At 44.6% G+C, this 18,016-nt stretch overlaps 1 long non-coding RNA gene across 1 annotated transcript; it reads left to right on the top strand.

Annotated features, from left to right (window-relative positions):
* The first annotated feature begins 9,091 nt into the window (after positions 1 to 9,091).
* Positions 9,092 to 15,813, top strand: LOC122465995. The gene is made up of 4 exons (XR_006291172.1): positions 9,092 to 9,658; positions 9,820 to 9,923; positions 15,355 to 15,442; positions 15,796 to 15,813. It is a non-coding gene; the product is annotated as an uncharacterized LOC122465995 (long non-coding RNA).
* Positions 15,814 to 18,016: the final 2,203 nt, after the last annotated feature.

Here is an 18,016-nt window from a genome sequence, read left to right as displayed (position 1 = left end):
CATCTTTTTATACACACAAGGCATTTTAAATTCTTCCAATTGTAACAATCTAGGGTGTTATAAATAAAGGTAAACAAGATTTTTAAAAATATGATTTCTACCTAGACGGTGTCTCTTTTATAACTCTTTCTAATGAATCCTCCTGATCATCTTTGTGTAAAAAGAGTCTTTTCTGACTTTGGCCAGTATTTCCTTTTCTCATCAGAGTAATAAGAACCTAAACTGAATGAACAGAACTTCAGTAAAATTGTTTTTAAATGAAGTTAGGATACAGTTATAACTTTTGTAACATCTCATTATTGTAAAACAGCGTTGCAGTAGTTTGAATATTTTACGTCACTTTTACATTCTCAAATGTTTAAAAATTCAGCCACTCTAAGTGTATCCAATTGTTGCTAGTAGTTCTTCACATGCATGTACATCAGGGGTCGGCAACCTTTCAGGAGTGGTGTGCTGAGTCTTCATTTATTCACTCCAATTTAAGGTTTTGCATGCCCGTCATACATTTTAACATTTTTAGAAGGTCTTTTTCTATAACTCTATACTATATAACTAAACTATTGTGGTATGTAAAGTAAATCAGGTTTTTAAAATGTTTAAGAAGCTTCATTTAAAATTAAATTAAAATGCAGAGCCCCCCAGACCGGTGGCCAGAATCCGGGCAGTGTGAGTGCCACTGAAAATCAGCTCGCTTGTCGCCTTTGGCACGCGTGCCATAGGTTGCCTTCCCCTGCTCTACATGCTACTGTTTCTTTAGGCTTATTTTCCATAGCTAGCAGTAGCACTTTGTTTACATTTTCACTTATGTTTGTTACTTTACCACTTTTTGCCTTTTATTTTTTTATTAATTTGCCAGCTGTGTGTGTCTCATTTGCTTTAACAAGTCTCTTGAGATGGGCAGAACAAAAAAGACAACTTTATATTACATTTGTTTGGGTTTTTTTAAAAAAGTTGTTATGCTCTTTTTACTTAAAATTAACTGCTGGATCTATCTGATTAGAAACAGTTTGAAATTATTATTTGCACCGTGCCAAAAATTTGCTGGGCTCTTTACAGAACAAACTACATTGTCTTTGCCTTGTACAATTCACAGTCTCATTTACACATGACACAATGAGAGGTAGTAATCAGTAGGTGGAGGGGACTTGAGGACATGGGTCACAATAATAAGAGCAGCAAGGTTACTCATTTATGGATATGATGATTATTACATAAAAGTCTGTTTGGTTTTTAGTTTTCATTTCTGGGGGGATAAATTCACTTCTTGTAGTTCAGTATGCAACAAGTAGGTTTCTAGGAGAGAGACGACAGGAAGGGAGGTGGTGTCATGAATAACTGAGGTAAATTATCAGGTAGGGTATCTGGAATCAGCATAATTGTTTGGCTGTATCTAGCAAATACCGGCTGATCTATTTACCATTTGTGCAAAACAAAACACAACCTAATCATTCGTGCCCTAAGAGGTATCTATGGCTGCCTAGATAGCATTCACATATTGTACTTTATCTCTTCTTAGGTCTCAAAGGTTCTATCTGGTTCTTTACTCCTGCCTTCTTGCTAGCTGTTTTAACTAGAAACTTCTTCAGGCTCACCAGCTGAATTGACAAGACAATATTGTCTAAATCCTAAACCACTATGGGTTCATTCCTATCTCATTCCCGTTAGCTACGATCCTCCTACCTTTTTTGGACTGCCCTGGATACTTCAGTTTTTATTAAGATTCCATCTGCGCAGGACTCTGATTTCTAGTTCTTATCTGCTTAACAGAAGACTGATGAAATGCACGTGACTCTTAAGGACTTTTTACCTTTGAGGGCAGTGGAAGCAACGTGTGGGACATGAACACCCCCCTCGATCATCATGAGCCACTCCCTTTATGAGTATAAAACCTGCCCTATGAATATTCCAGTCAATATTCTTGACTATGGTTAGCTAAAAAGCTCTGTACAAGAAACCATGCCTCTTTGGGTTCCAGCTGTTCACCAGATCCCAGTCACACCTTCTCAGGTTTCAGAGTAGCAGCCGTATTAGTCTGTATTCGCAAAAAGAAAAGGAGTACTAGTGGCACCTTAGAGACTAACCAATTTATTTGAGCATAAGCTTTCATGAGCTACAGCTCACTTCATCGGATGCAACCTTCTCAGGCATCCTTTTCTTGCTTACAAGTCTGACTCCAGTCAAGTTGGTTACATTTCAGAGCTCTTTTTCTCAAATGCTTCAGTATAAAATTGTGGTGCTTTATTTTTGCAGCAATCCAGTGCCTGCCTCAGTGCACTACCCCTGGTTTCTGGTGCTTGATACTCTTTTGGTGCTAAGTTATCTTTTTTTTTTCCAGAGCATCTTTTTTCTTTGAATATTGATGTCCCTGCTATTGGTTCCCCAGTGCTATCACAGGTTTCAGAGTAACAGCCGTGTTAGTCTGTATTCGCAAAAAGAAAAGGAGTACTTGTGGCACCTTAGCGACTAACCAATTTATTTGAGCATGAGCTTTCGTGAGCTACAGCTCACTTCATCGGATGTGACAGTACTTTCCTGTCAGTATTGTTTAAGGGGTCCAATATCAGCATTTCCTTGGCATATCGTTGCTGAGTCATCCCAGGGGGTCTCCATCCAACATGAGGCTAGCCAGAGTGCTTGAAGCATCTTTACCATCATCCACGGGCTCCACTTAGAACCTCAGTATTTGAAGACAGTGGTACTAAGCACTGGCCTTCACATGAGAGACTAGGGAAAGAGGCACCAAGAGGATCCAGTAGCTCTCCAATATTATTCTGTTGAAGTCCCTGACTTGAGACAGCTCTGTATCCATGCCTCTGGATTTTCCCCTCCAGCTTCCATGTGTTTGAAGTGGATACAAGGATGATAATTCCAGATATCAGTATATGCTTGGTGATCTGGCCCAGCCACTATTCTTCCTCTATGCGGCTGTCACAAAGCCCTCCTGTACTGGCTTTGAGACATTCCTTTAGCAGTGTGTGTCAGCAGTTGTCAGAGCTCTTAGCACACTTTGAGCACAATTCTCACCAAGACCAATGACCACAGCCTTTGAGTAAATGCTTTCAGCACAAGAAGCTCTGGCTTCAACACACACAACACTACTCTTCTGCCAAACGTAGAAACATGGGAACTGCCTAATGGATCAGACCCATGGTCCATCTAATCCAGTATCCCGTCTCTGACAGTGGACAGCACCAGACGTTCCAGAGGAAACTGTAAGAACCCTGCAGTAAGCAGATGTGGGATAATGTACCACTGTGATGGGATCCCCGGGGTACTACCTGGAACTGGGGTACCCTTGTGCCCCCTTAACTCTCCAGCTTGGGCTGTCTCTCATAATCCTTTGCTAGTGGTAAGCAGCAAATCCCTCCAGGCACTGCTATCACTCAGCACAGCAGCATGTGGAGCCCCACACCCATCTAGGTTGCATGAATGCTCTGAAAGCCACTCATGAATCACGCAGAGAAATGCACCAGCCAATTCCCCCCCAGCTTCCCAGCCTTGCACCCTAGTGCTGTACCGTCCTGTCCTGGTCAGAAGTCTTATCAGTGTACATTTATTACCCAATCCAGACCTCCCTCAATGTGAACCAGCCTTTGTACCTGAGCTGAGATTTCCGAAGCACTTCAACCAAACCACATTGTTTTAGATAAAATATAAAATAGATTTATTAACTCAGGAAAGATAGATTTTAAGTGATTATAAGTGGTAGGCATAAGAGGTCAGAAATAGTTACCAAAGAAAATAGAAGATAAGCACACAGTCTAAATCTTAGACCTTATTACACTAGGGAGTATTTAGATCAAGTAATTTTCTCACCCCACTGGATATTCCCAATCTACCTTCTCTAAACCATTCATTATTTTATATACTTTTATCACTTTTACTCATATTTATCTCCCTTTAAAGTAAACAATCCCAATTTTGTTTCTCCCGATATGAGTTTTCCATGATCTTGATTATTCTTGTCTCAATTCTCTGTACCCATTTTACTTCAGCCAGGTCCTTTTTGAGATCGGTGACCTGTACTGCACATAGTATTCCAGATGAGGCCACCCCATTGATTGAGGTAAAGTCATTATAATATTATTCCTATTATTAATCATCCCATCTCTTATGCATCCTAACATCTTGTTAGCTTTTTTGACTGCACAGATTTAATCATTTTATTAAGATAATGTTGAAATAAGCAACGGTACAGAGTTCAAGCATAGAAGTTTCTGGTTGTCAGGGGATAAGGTACAGATTATCAAGGGGTACAAAATGCGATTTAGGAGCTGGTGGAACAAGGATCACATAATAATCTGCAATCTCCCCGACTGGGGGGAAAGTTTAACCGGTCAGAGTACAGACATCGAGATATGGGGTAAGTTATCCACACAACGGCTATGTTCAGTATGCTGGGTACAGTGAGTGAATATGGGGGTGGGGATGGGTCTACCCTCATTGGAGGGGTTTAATGTTCAGTGGGATTACGTTTCCAGTTCATATGGTCCGGTGGGGAAGGCCTCTCAGTCTCTTTCCCACAGTGTGTGCACAGTGTTCCGATGGGGAAGGCCTCTCAGTCTCTTTCCCACAGTGTTCCGATGGGGAAGGCCTCTCAGTCTCTTTCCCACAGTGTGTGCACAAGGTCGTACCGGCTCACTCCTCCTGGTACTGTCGGTGGCCGGTGATGTGCTCGATGTAGATGTCCCTGGACCATCGGATGGTGTCCGAGACCATGAGGCGCCGCATGAGCCGTGCGTAGCGTTTACTGATCGCACAGCTCCGCAGCACACGCTCGTTGCAGGGGTCCCAAGCGCCCAGGGCTCCGACGATCAGGGCGTCCAGCTGCACCTCGTAGCCCTTCACTCTCAGGGTGTCGGCCAGAGGGGCGTATTTTTCCAGTTTCCGAGCTCGGGCTTCTCGGAAGGCCGGGGACCTGTTCTCGAAGGGGACCGTATTAATCATCCCATCTCTTATGCATCCTAACATCTTGTTAGCTTTTTTGACTGCACAGATACTACAGTGATGCCCAGGTTCCTTTCTTGAGCTTATGCAGTAAATGTAGACCCTGTAAGGCAAATGCATAGTTTACATTTTCCCTTAATGTGCATTTATTTGTATTTGTTGACATTGAATTTCATTTGCCATTGTGCTGCCCATTCACTTAGCTTTTTTAGGTCTCTCTGAAGTTCCTCACAGTCTTCTCTGGTAATGACTAATCTAAATAACTCTGGTTTCAGAGTAGCAGCCGTGTTAGTCTGTATTCACAAAAAGAAAAGGAGTACTTGTGGCACCTTAGAGACTAACCAATTTATTTGAGCATAAGCTTTCGTGAGCTACAGCTCACTTCATCGGATGCATAAAGATGAAGTAAGCTGTAGCTCATGAAAGCTTATGCTCAAATAAATTGGTTAGTCTCTAAGGTGCCACAAGTACTCCTTTTCTTTTTGCTAAATAACTCTGTGGCATCTGCACATTTTGCCACCTTACTGCTTATCCCACCCTTTGCAGAACATTCATAAATATATTGAACAACACAGGACCCACTAAGGAACCCCATGGTTAATCTTTTGGTATATCAGTGTTTCCTAACACACACTCAGGCCGTCCATCACCTAGAAAAGTCCTGCAGTTTGTATAGGGGCCGCTATGTAGATGTAAACAAGCTGAAGTACTCCTCTGATGCTCAGTACACCTCCACGATCGAGCAGCAACAGTATGCATCCAATGAAGTGAGCTGTAGCTCACGAAAGCTCATGCTCAAATAAATTGGTTAGTCTCTAAGGTGCCACAAGTCCTCCTTTTCTTTTAGCAACAAAACAGTGACTCTGCAGGGGAGCACCTGACTTTGCCTAGGTCCTAGAGAAGCTGCCTAAGACTTTCAGTTGAAATAGGTCCAGGAATCTACAAGAGCTAAACTTGAGACGGCCAAGTGTACTGCTATCTAATAGGATTTCCATGCCCTTGTATCTTATTTTGGACTGTCTGGTGAAGAAGTATCAGAGGGGTAGCCCTGTTAGTCTGTATCCACAAAAACAACAAGGAGTCTGGTGGCACCTTAAAGACTAACAGATTTATTTGGGCATAAGCTTTTGTGGGTAAAAGAAGAAGAATCTGAAGAAATGGGTTTTTTACCCACGAAAGCTTATGCCCAAATAAATCTGTTAGTTTTTAAGGTGTCACCAGACTCCTCATTGTTTTGGTGAAGAAGGTGTGCCAAAGCCTGTTGAGAAATAGGATATCCTCTTTAAGGATGCTGCTGGCTGTATCTCCCACCCTCCCAGCAAGGGGTTGGTGTTGGAAGCAGGCCCAACTACTGCCTCCATCACTGACATACTGACTGTACCTGTAGTATATTCAAATAATTCTCACTGGCTACTGCCTGGTCCAGGGGAACAAGGGAAGGTGTTGGGCAACTTTTTTGTGGGGGTTCTTAAACAGTATTAGATGGAATCTTGTGGGTGAATGGGATGTAAAAGGCAGTGAAGAACTTGTACATTTCAGCAACTGTGGGGTTGGCAGAATAAAGGTATGTGTGTTAATGGGGTGTATTGGGGCATTGCTGAAAGAGCAGAATTAAGGCTGCCTGGGAAACCTTAACTGTACATTTCCTTGTTCTCAGAAGTTTGAGATTTGCTCAACGTGGCTGTCTGCAAAGGGGCAAAATACCACAAAGTAACCTTAACTCTGCGTAAACAAAGGTTTTGTCATTGAATTTCCATATTTTTTGAACAGGAAAAGATATATTGTTGATAACAGTTAGTAGTCATTTAGGCAGTTATACATGTCATGTCCCACAATTTGCATAGCAAGCCAAAACAGCTTGTACTCATAAATCTGCATGTCATGCTGTACTCCTTGCTCTCCTTGCAAACTTGAGATCCAGGAATCACCCAGAATCCACACTTGGCAACCCTGACAGCAGATGTATAACTTTTGCCTCAGCAGTCAAGGTACCTGCACTGTGAGTTCCAAACTCTGTGCTATGTGTTTTTAGAAACACCACACTAATCTGCCCTCACATCAGGAATGGGCCACTTTGCACCCCTGTAAAATACAGATTTTCTCAAACAACCAACTCAAGGTTTGCTTACTATGATCATTGTCCAACCCTGACCCACTCCCACACACAAAATCCTCTGTCTCCATTCTTCCCCACCCGATATAACAAACATTTTGATTAGACCAGCTTCTGACTACTCTTCTGTGTTCACACTAAATTTCCCCATAAAATAAAAAACCACTGTATTATAACAGAGGCAATGTGTAGCAAGCAACGTGAGTTATTACATCTTTATTGCACAGATGTACAAAAGTTCAAACTAGAAACATCAGTGGGGGGGTGTTCACTGGGGAATGGTGTCGGCATATTCCCTTCAACTACGCAGGCACGCGTAAAGTGGCTGCACAGAAACACTGTTCTTTAATTTATTGGTGTATGTGCACAGCAGTCCTTCCAGAGTGCATATCTATGCAAGTGAAGAGTGATCATATTTTTAAATACCGTTCACAGTTTGGGTCCCTAAAGACATATGGGGTGCCCCGCACTGCCATGCGTAAAAATTGACTAGTTGAGATCATTTTGGTCTACATCACAGGAATAATTTGATCTCTAGCTCTGCCTCTACCCCTAAAAAAGCCCCAACCTAGAAACTTTTTGAAAATCAGCTATTTCTTTATCTCTGGAACCCCTGGCTCAAATGACCCCACATGTGGCTCACTAATTATTCTGCACTCACAGAAGGCATAGCCAATTTAAAGAAAATCCATGCAAGCATTCAGACTTTAGAGCAGTTAAAACTGTCATCCTTATAGGGGAAGGATAGATAGAGAGAAATATTCCTCTGCACATCCATCTGCAGTACTGGAAGCTCTGAAAGGTGCAAAGTGGCCTATTCATCTCAATGTGATGTTCTCAGCTGAAAGAGGACACCCCATGGGGATGAATACAACCTGAAACAATAGCTCTGAGACGTGTGAACTGCTCTGTTCATCTCAGTGGGTGTTCCCACCCCCTTCCTGAGTGCTTTAGACTAGAGCCTGTGATATGCATGAAGTATGCCTGTTCTCAAGCTTGTGGGGGTGGGGGGGAGGGGTAAGACTTTCCCAAAAAGTCAACCCCACCCCACCAGGATGCTTGTCTACACTGGCAAGTTTCTGTGCAGTAAAGCAGCTTTTTGTGCTCAAACTGCAGACATGTACACACTGCCAAGCCACTTTGTGCGCAGAAACTCCTCAGTTGCAAAGGTGCAAAAAAAACACCTCAACGAGAGTCGTAAGGCTATTTGTGCAGAGGCTCCAGCACTCTATTGCCAGTGTAGACTTTTGATTGCTTTCTGTGCTGTAATTGGCCTCCGGAGCTGCCCCATAATGCCTCAAGTGACTGCTCTGCTCATTGTTTTGAACTCGGCTGCCCCAGAGACATGCGTCCCTCCCCTTTCAAAGCACCATTTCTGACATCCCTTGGGTGCTGTGCTGATCTGCTCCAGGGCACAAAGCAAACCATTCATGTGGAGTGCTCACGCTGTTGAACACAGAGGCAGGTGTCTGAGCCCAGGGAGGGAGGTGGGTGCTGATATCCAGGTTTCCCCCTCCTCCTGCCTCAAGACTGGTTGCTTCCTGCCGCTGTCTGAACTTACAAGACAGCATGCTGACACACTGTCTGTCCCTCAAAACACACTGTCTCTCCCCTGCCTTCATACGCACACACACACTCCCTGTCACACACTCTTCCCCCCTCAACCCCCCACTTCAGTTGAAAAGCAGCTGGCAATGTAGTAGGATGCCCATGGAACAATGGGATTGGGAAACCTGCATCATGTGACACTGTGCCTGCCCCACGAGGCATTGCAAACCCTTCCCCAAGCATCCTGTGGCCAGTTGCCCAGTAGGATAGCTACCACAATGCACTGTTGTCTTTGCCGTTGCAAGAGCTGCTAATGTGAATGCACCCCAGCGTCACAAGGAGTACAAAAAGAAAAGGAGGACTTGTGGCACCTTAGAGACTAACCAATTTATTTGAGCATGAGCTTTCGTGAGCTACAGCTCACTTCATCGGATGCACGAAAGCTCATGCTCAAATAAATTGGTTAGTCTCTAAGGTGCCACAAGTACTCCTTTTCTTTTTGCGAATACAGACTAACACGGCTGTTACAAGGAGTACAGTGTGGACACACAACAGCCGTTTAATTCCAGCGTTTTAATAAAAGTGATATAACTTGTGGCTCAGAAACTTGCCAGTGTAGACATACCCTTATACTCTAAAAATGTTCTAGCTTTTACTCTGTAATCTAAGAGCAATTATGATGGCTTCCCAGGCAATCACACGAATGCAAAATTATGACAGTAAAAAGAGTTACATTAAACATATATTTTTGGCTTGGTGGACAGAACTGCACTAAGATATTGGACAGAAACAACAAGGTGTCAATTCCAGGAGAGGCAAAGCTGCTTTTGTAATGAGTCAGCCACTCCCAGTCTCTGTTCAGGCCCAAATTAATGGTGTTAAATTTGCAAATGAATTTTAGTTCTGCTGTTTCTCTTTGAAGTCTGGAATTTTAGTTCTCCTGTTTCTCTTTGAAGTCCTGGAATTGATACCTCCTCATTTGTTATTGGGAGTGGACTACATCCACCCTGATCGAATTGGCCCTGTCAACACTGGTTCTCCACTTGTGAGGTAACTCCCTTCTCTTCATGTGTCAGTAAATAATGCCTGAATCTGTAATTTTCACTCCATACATCCGATGAAGTGGGTTCTAGCCCACAAAAGCTTATGCCCAAATAAATTTGTTAGTCTTTAAGGTGCCGCCGGACTCCTTGTTGTTTTTGTGGATACAGACTAACACGGCTACCCCCTGATACTTAAGATATTGGAACAATCCTGATCTGAAACAACCCGTTCTGTCTCTTTTGTTTCCAATGACCCAACTATGATTCTTTGGGTAAGTGTGCAAGCGTTTTGTTCTTGGTTTTAAAATTAGCACTTTTTTCTTTTTCAAAATTACCTCTAACAAAATCAACTCTGTAGACAGTACTGTCAACCTCAAATATCTTGAATCGGAGCCCCCAAAATCATGAGAATTTTAAAAAAGGTGATATTCTGGTTTTTAGGTCAGTCTTTTGATTTTTGAACTACCCCTGCGCATCCCCAGGGTGTGTGCATGTAACAATTTAGTGTTGCCCACTCTCGCACATGTACTGGATGAGGTGATTTTGGCCCCTGCTGCAGGAGCTCTCACCCCCACATCTGCATGTCTCCTGTTCAGCAATTAATCCTGTCCTTCAGTCCCCCATCAGTTCTGTCTCCACCCAACCCCCCCTCAATTCAGTTCCCCCCTCAGTTCAGTCCAGCCCCCATCATCACCACCACATCAGTTCAGCCCCCCTACGCTATCAACCCCCACCACCCTCAGTTCACCCTCCCAGCACTAACCCTTGACACCCCTGTAGTAGGAAGAGGGCTTGAAACATAAGCCTGTGTATCAGAGACCTGGTATGAGGCTGAGGCCTGAACTAAAGTAATGGTCAAAACTTTGCTTATATGAAGCAAAGTCAGGTTGTGAGCAAGAGGCAGGCCCTGCTCACAGAATCTGGCAAGAACATGGCTGATATTGTGGAAACACACATTGCTAAGTAGTGCTAGGCACAAGAATATATACGTAAACATATTCCAGAAAGGTGGTACCAGAACATCTTGATACCAAACACATTCCCCAAAGATAACAGGAACACGCTGACCCATCTTAAGGATAACATCAGGATGACAGCATGATGGATGGAGATGTTTTGATCAAACCAACATGTACAAGGCAAAGGGTGACACCCCCATATGCCGGGGCAGTACGTAACTTGTTTGTATTGGTGTATAAAAATGTATCTTAGAGGGAGTGTCTTTGGCCAGTCTACAGAGCAGTGGAAAGTCCCGCCACTGTCCATTGTCATGAGCATACATGTCTTATCATCTTCGTAGAGTCTGCCAGGTGCTATTACCGTGCTTCATTGACAATAAACCTGGCCGGGTGCCTTCGCTGAAAAGCGAATCAGTGGATTTATTGGGCAGTTTAACTGACGTCTGATATCTCTGCTACCTGCCCCGAGCTGGGACAGCACACTGAATGAACACACACGCAGCCAACATCTGACAACAACCCCATCTGCTCAGAACCCACCAGCAATGCAACCCCTCCGACCCCATGAGACCCCGCTCTCCTTATTTCAGCTCCCCTGAAGCTCCCAAGCCATAGTTCAGTCCTCCCAGCTTCACCTCCTCTTGGGTTCTTCACCTTCCCCAGGCTGGGGGGAGTGAGGGGCAGTGGGGTCCCCTTTCCCACTTCCCAGGGTGGCAGGGGAGCAGCCACCTGGGGCTGACAGCCAGAGCCCGCTAAGGAGGGGCTCCAGCTGTCAGGCTTGCAAGGAGAGGACAGGAGATGTTGACAGCGGGAGCCCCAGCCACTTACAGCTGAAAAAAAGATCCTGACATCTGAGATTTCTGTTGCAAGATCATGAGGGAGGCTTAATTTTACTTGAAAACCACATCTCTCTCAGTAAATTTGCAAGAGATGGCATGTCTGCAGCAAGCCTACAAGACTGGCTTTCCTGAACACATTTTACTCTTTATAATGGATCTCTCCTATCCCATTTGGGAACTGCGTTGACAGAATCCAAAGGGAGTCTAGTTGTTCTTACTTAGAAAGGCCCTGATCCTATAAACAGTTGAGTGTGTGCTTAACTATAAACACAACAGGACTATTCACATGCTAACATTTAAACATGCACTTAAATGTTTGCAAGATCAGGCCCTTGGAGACCAACAGCCTCCTTGAAGGCCATGCTTAGCTGCAGCATCTTAAAACTAAAAGGTGCCATCTTGGAGAACCTAAAGAAAGAAAACTGGAGGGGATTCCAATGACTGCTACTCTAGGGTAATCTTGAACTAGAAAAATGTGAGTGAACAGAGACCTCACTACCAAAAAATAACTGAAGTCAGTATCCATCCCAGTGCAGAGGAAACTTTCCTTTCAGGCCTGAAAAAGGTTTCCAAGATAATTTTGGTAGTTCTTTGTTGGGTTATCATTCTGTTGTCATAGTAGTGCAACAGAAAATGGCTGTCCCATGAGTTTAGATGAGGTTCTGACAACATTTAACTTGCTGATATGGATCAGCCTGATCCACACATCACTTTGCATATGGACTTCAATGGGAGCCAACCATCTGGTAGAACCATTGGATCAGATCCTGATAGGAAATCACACTGAAAGCTTATCTACATGATCTTTTAGTCCACACCAGAGAGGTGTAATTTTTAGTCTGCACTAGTGTGCTGCACACTAACTGGCTCATGTGGACTCTGCTCATGTGGACATGCCATAAAAGTTCTCTACAGCTTGTTAATATAGTCCCATTTCAATGTTAGTAATTCAATGTCCCATTACTATGTTAACATGCACTGGGGAACTTTTAGTGCACACCAGCAGGGTCCACAAGGGCCAGTTAGTGCACAAAGTGCTAGCGAAGACTGAAATTTACACCCCTCAGGTGCAGACTAAAGTACCATGTAGACAAGCCCTGAATTGTGCTTTATCTGGGCATGTGAGCTGTTAGCAAATAAATCAGTTGTTAGTCTATTGTATCTCTGAGAAAAAACTGAGCCTAATGCTCACTAAATATGTGATTTGTACTCACGGTGATTTTTTGGTTAGTCTAAGATGCTAATGATATTTTTTCATCATAATTAGAACTGTTTAGAACATTTAAATGAAATTTTTGCAAAAAAGAGAAAACAGATTTCAAGGAAAAGTTTTGTGAATTGTTTTTTCCCCCCATTTTCCCATCAACTCTAATTCCAGTGTAGTGTTCAGTGCAGAATCACAAAGTTCCCATTGTCTAGAACAGGGGTCGGCAACCTACGGCACGCGTGCCAAAGACGGCATGCAAGCTGATTTTTAATGGCACGCTGCTGCCTGCTGGGTCCCAGCCGTCGGCCCCGCTCAGCCCGCTGCCGAACCCAGGCCGGGAGCCCGGCAGGCAGCAGCGTGCCATTAAAAATCCTGCCCAGCCCACTCTTCCCCGCCCACCCCCCCGCGGGGTCAGAGTGAAGAAGCTTGGTCCTGCTGGCTGCTGCTGCAGGGCAGGCGAGTCCCCCCCCTCCCCACCTCTTCCTGCAGCATGCTGGGTTCCTGCCCCTCCTCCTCTCCCTCCCTGCCACCCATCAGCTGATGGCCCTTGTGAGGGAGGGGGAGAAGTGGAACTGCAGCGCGCTCGCTGCTCCAAGGAGGAGGTGGAGACGGGGCCTTGGGGATGGGGGGTGGAATCAGGGCATATCCCCTCCAGCCCCCTGCTGTGAGCCACTCTGGGCAGAGGGCTGGGGGTGTGGGCTAGGGTCGTGGGGGTGCTCCCAGCCCCCTGCACCCCCCAACACTCACAGCCCTCTGCCCTGACCCCTGCACCCCCCTCACATGCCCCCAGCCCTCTGCCCTGACCCCTGCATCCCCCCACGACCCCAGCCCTGACTCCAGCACCCCCCACACATACCCAGTCCCCCCACACCCAATGCCCTGACTCCTGCACCCCCCTCACATGCCCCCAGCCCCCTGCCCTGACTCCTGCACTCCCCTCACATACCCAGCCCCCCACATCCCATGACCTGACTCCTGCACCCTCCTCACATACCCCCCAGCCCCTTGCCCTGACTCCTGCACCCCCCACAACCCCAGCCCTGACTCCAATACCCCCCACACATACCCAGCCCCGCCCCCACACCATGCCCTGACTCTTGCACCCCCCGCATTCCCACCCCCACCCTGAGCACCAAACAGGAGCTTCTGCACCCCCCCCCCCACATTCCCACCTGCACCCCTCGCACCAAATGGGAGCTGCCCAGGTAAGCACTCCACACCCAAACCTCCTGCCCCAACTCTGAGCCCCCTCCTTCATTCTAGCTCTTGGCCAGACCCTACACCCCAACCCCCAGCCTGCTCCTTCACCCCCAGCCCTGTGCTCAGTGCACTCTCACCCTCAGCTCAGTGCAGAGAGAGAGAAAGAGAATGGGCTAGAACCAGGGAGAAGGTAGGTATCCACTCTATGTGGGCAGGGCTGGGATCCCAGACCGGCAGTGGGCTGAGCCATTCGGCCTACTGCCAGTCTGGCATCCCGGCCGCCAGTCCCGCTCAGCCTACTGCTGGTCTGGGGTTCTGGCTGCCAGCCCCTTGCCAGCCGGGGTCCCGGCCGCAGGCCCCGCTCAGCCTATGCCGGCCTAGGTGAATGGAACCCCAGGCTGGCAGTGGGCTGAGCGGGCCGGCAGCGTAAGATCAACATTTTAATTTAATTTTAAATGAAGCTTCTTAAACATTTTGAAAACCTTGTTTACTTTACATACGACAGTAGTTTAGTTATATAATGTATAGACTTGTAGAGCGAGACCTTCTAAAAAACGTTAAAATGTATTACTGACATGCGAAACCTTAAATTAAAGTGAATAAATGAAGACTTGGCACCCCGCTTCTGAAAGGTTGCTGACCCCTGGTCTAGAAGTTAGCAGTGCACAGCAAATGTCCCACTAGAGGGCACTAAATGGTTTTAAATGTTTAAGCTTCCAGAGTAATAAAAGTAAATGCTATGAATTAAGTAGTAAGTGCTGTGAATGTAACAAGTCTGAGTACATTTTTTTAAAAAAAGTTTTCCATATGTGCTTTTTAAAAGAAGAATGTTTTTGCCCTTGTAAAAATACTAATGATTGTAAAATTCTATTTGAAAATATTTCATTTTCTATAGTAAACTACAGATATCTGAAATGATGACATTTTAAAAATGACAACTAATTTAGGAGAAATCAACAAAATAGTCTTCAAGTTTGAAAAACTATAAAAGTTATTGCATAATTATTAGCAAACTGAAACATGTAAAATTAAAGATAAAATTTATGTCAAAATAGCACTGAAGGTTCTTGTCTTGTGACCTTTGTAAAATAAGTTAATTAGCTTGGTTTAATTCTTAGTGGGTGGATATTCACATCTCAAAAACCATCATTGCTACATAAGTTACTACTTGGAATGCTTGTCACTTTCTGAGCTAAAAATACTAAAGCTTAAGGAAGAAGGAAGTATGATCTTCTGGATAGGGCATTGAACTGTGAGTCAACAATCTAGGTTCAATTCCTGGCTCTTCCATAGACTTTGATGTGAATTTAGGCAACTCAATTATTCTCTCTGTGTCTCAGGTCCTCATCCGAAAATATGGGGTAGATATACTTCCCCACCACACAAGGCTATTGTGCGGATAAATTCATGAATGATTAGGAGTTTTTCTTAGAATCTATGGTGATGAGGGCCTGCAAGGTGCTATATGCCCTCGGCTCCAAGTCCTATTCACTTGCAGGAGCAACTCAGGATCAAGCCTGTTATGGACATGAAGTCTGAACTCTCCTCCTACTCCTACAGATCCTTCCATTAAAGACTGAGGCATGGTAACAAAAGAGTGTGGGGAAGTTTGCTCTGCTTTTGCTTTTTTGCGGGGCCATTTAGACAGGCAGAACTGCAGGGTCTCAATGTGGATGAGATAATGGTATAGGGAGGAGAGGTTTAGATTTTTTAGGAACTGGGGAACCTTTTGGGAAAGTTGGAGCCTATACAGGAAGGATGGGCTTCACCTAAACCGAAATGGAATCAGATTGCTAGAGTGTAAAATGTAATAGGCTGTAGAGGAGTTTTTAAACTAAGGGCTGGGGGGGGAAAGCCGACAGGTGTGGAAGGAGCCCATGGTTCAGACAGAGATATCCCTTAGAGGAAGATCTATTAATGGGTATTCTCTATATCCTAGTGAGAAGGAAAGGATGGAAGTTGATAATGCACAAGTAGGAACTGAAGAGAAACAGTCAAATGAAATGAGTCCCATTCAATTACATCACATAATGACAGACAGCTAAAAAGTGACAAATTTTATAGGTGCTTGTATACAAATGCTAGAAGTCTAAATACTAAGATGAGGGAACTTGAGTACCTGGTATTAAATGAGGATATTGATATAATAGGCATCACGGAAACTTGGTGAAACAATGATAATCAATGGGGACACAGTAATACTAGGGTACAAAATATATAGGAATGACAGAGTATATCATGCTGGTGGGGGAGAGGCACTATATGTGAAAGAATCAAATATAGTAAAAGTATTAAATGAATCAAACTGGACCACAGAATGTATAGAATCTCTAGGGATAGACATTTCATGCTTGAATAATAAGAATATAGCAGTAGGGATATACTGCTGACCACTTGACCAGGATGGTGGTGGTGATTGTGAAATGCTCCGGAAGATTAGAGAGGCTATAAAAGTAGAAAACTCAATACAGTAATAATGGGAGATTTCAACTATCCTCATATTGACTGGGTACATGTCACCTCAGGACGGGATGCAGAGATAAAGTTTCTTGACACCACAAATGACCGCTTCTTGCAGCATCTAGTCCTGGAACCCACAAGAGGAGAAGAAATTCTTGATTAGTCCTAAGTGGAGCACAGGATGTGGTCCAAGAGGTGAATAGAACTGAGCCTCTTCGTAATAGCCACCATAATATAATTAAATTTAACAGCTGTGCGGAAGGAGGGCAAACACCAAAGAAGCCCACACCAGTAGCATTTAACTTCAGAAAGGGGAGCTATACAATATGAAAAAGCTAGTTAAACAGAAATTAAAAGGTACAGTCACAAAAGTGAAATGCCTGCAAACTGCATGGAAACATTTTAAAAACACCATAATACAATCTAAAATTAAATGTATACCCCAAATTAAAAAACATAATAAGTGGACCAAAAAAGTGCCACCATGGCTAAACAACAAAGTAAAGAAGCGGTTAGAGGTGAAAAGGCATCCTTTAAAAATTGGAAGTTAAATCCTACCGAAGAAAATAGAAAGGAGCATAAACTCTAGCACAGGAGTTGGCAACCTTCTGCACGCGGTAATCTGGGTAATCTGCTGGCGGGCTGTGAGACATTTTGTTTACATTGACTGTCTGCAGGCCTGACCCCCCCCCCCCCCCAACAGCTCCCAGTGGCCATGGTTCACCGTTCCCAGCCAATGGGAGCTGTGGAAAGCAGTGGCCAGCATGTCCCTGTAGCCTGTGCCACTTCCCACAGCTCCCATTGGCTAGGAACGGCGAATCACGGCCACTGGGAGCTGTGTCTGTGGTCAGTCAATATAAACAAAATGTCTCGCAGCCTGCCAGCAGATTACCCTGATGGGCCCCATGCTGAAGGTCACCTACCCTGTTCTAGCAAGTCAAGTGTAAACGTATAATTAGGCAGGCCAAAAAAGACTTGAAGATCAACTAGCCAAAGACTCAAAACTAACAGCAAAAAATGTCTTAAGTACATCAGAAGCAGGAAGCCTGCCAAACACTCAGTGAGGCCACAGGACAACAAAGGTGCTAAAGGAGCACTCAAGGAAGATAAGACCATTGCAGGGAAGCTAAATGAATTCTTTGCATCTGTGTTCACTGCAGAGAATATGAGGGAGCCAAGCCCGAGCCATTCTTTCTAGGTGACAAATCTGAGGAACTGTCCCAGATTGAGGTGTCATTAGAGGAGGTTTTGTAACAAATTGATAAATTAAACAGTAATAAATTCACAGGACCAGATGGTATTCACTCAAGGGGAGTCAATGGGTGTTGGAGGATGGGGCAGAGAGATGGTGGGAGCTATATAGGTACATAGGTACGGAGGGAGGGGGCAGGAGCCTGGGGGGCTTGACAGGGAGGATAGGAGTATAGGGGAGAGGGGCAGGAGCCAGGGTAGTAGTGGGATGGATTGGAGCAGAGGGGAAGGAGGCAGAAGCTGAGGGGTGGATAGGAACAGAGGGGATGAGGAGAGTGGATTCTCACCATGGTGTTATGATAAATTCAATAACACTGAATGAGAAGAATAAAGCAAAATATTGAACAACTATCCACTCACTGAATGAGGCAGAGGTTCTATGGGAAAAATAGTATGTGATCATGGAATTAAAGACTGTATAAGATACAGAAGGGAGGTGAACTAAAGGG

The sequence above is a fragment of the Chelonia mydas genome, chromosome 5 (assembly GCF_015237465.2).
Source record: "Chelonia mydas isolate rCheMyd1 chromosome 5, rCheMyd1.pri.v2, whole genome shotgun sequence".
Lineage (NCBI taxonomy): Eukaryota > Metazoa > Chordata > Testudines > Cheloniidae > Chelonia > Chelonia mydas.
Note: the sequence above shows the minus strand (reverse complement) of the source record. Positions and strands in the feature narration are given on the sequence as shown.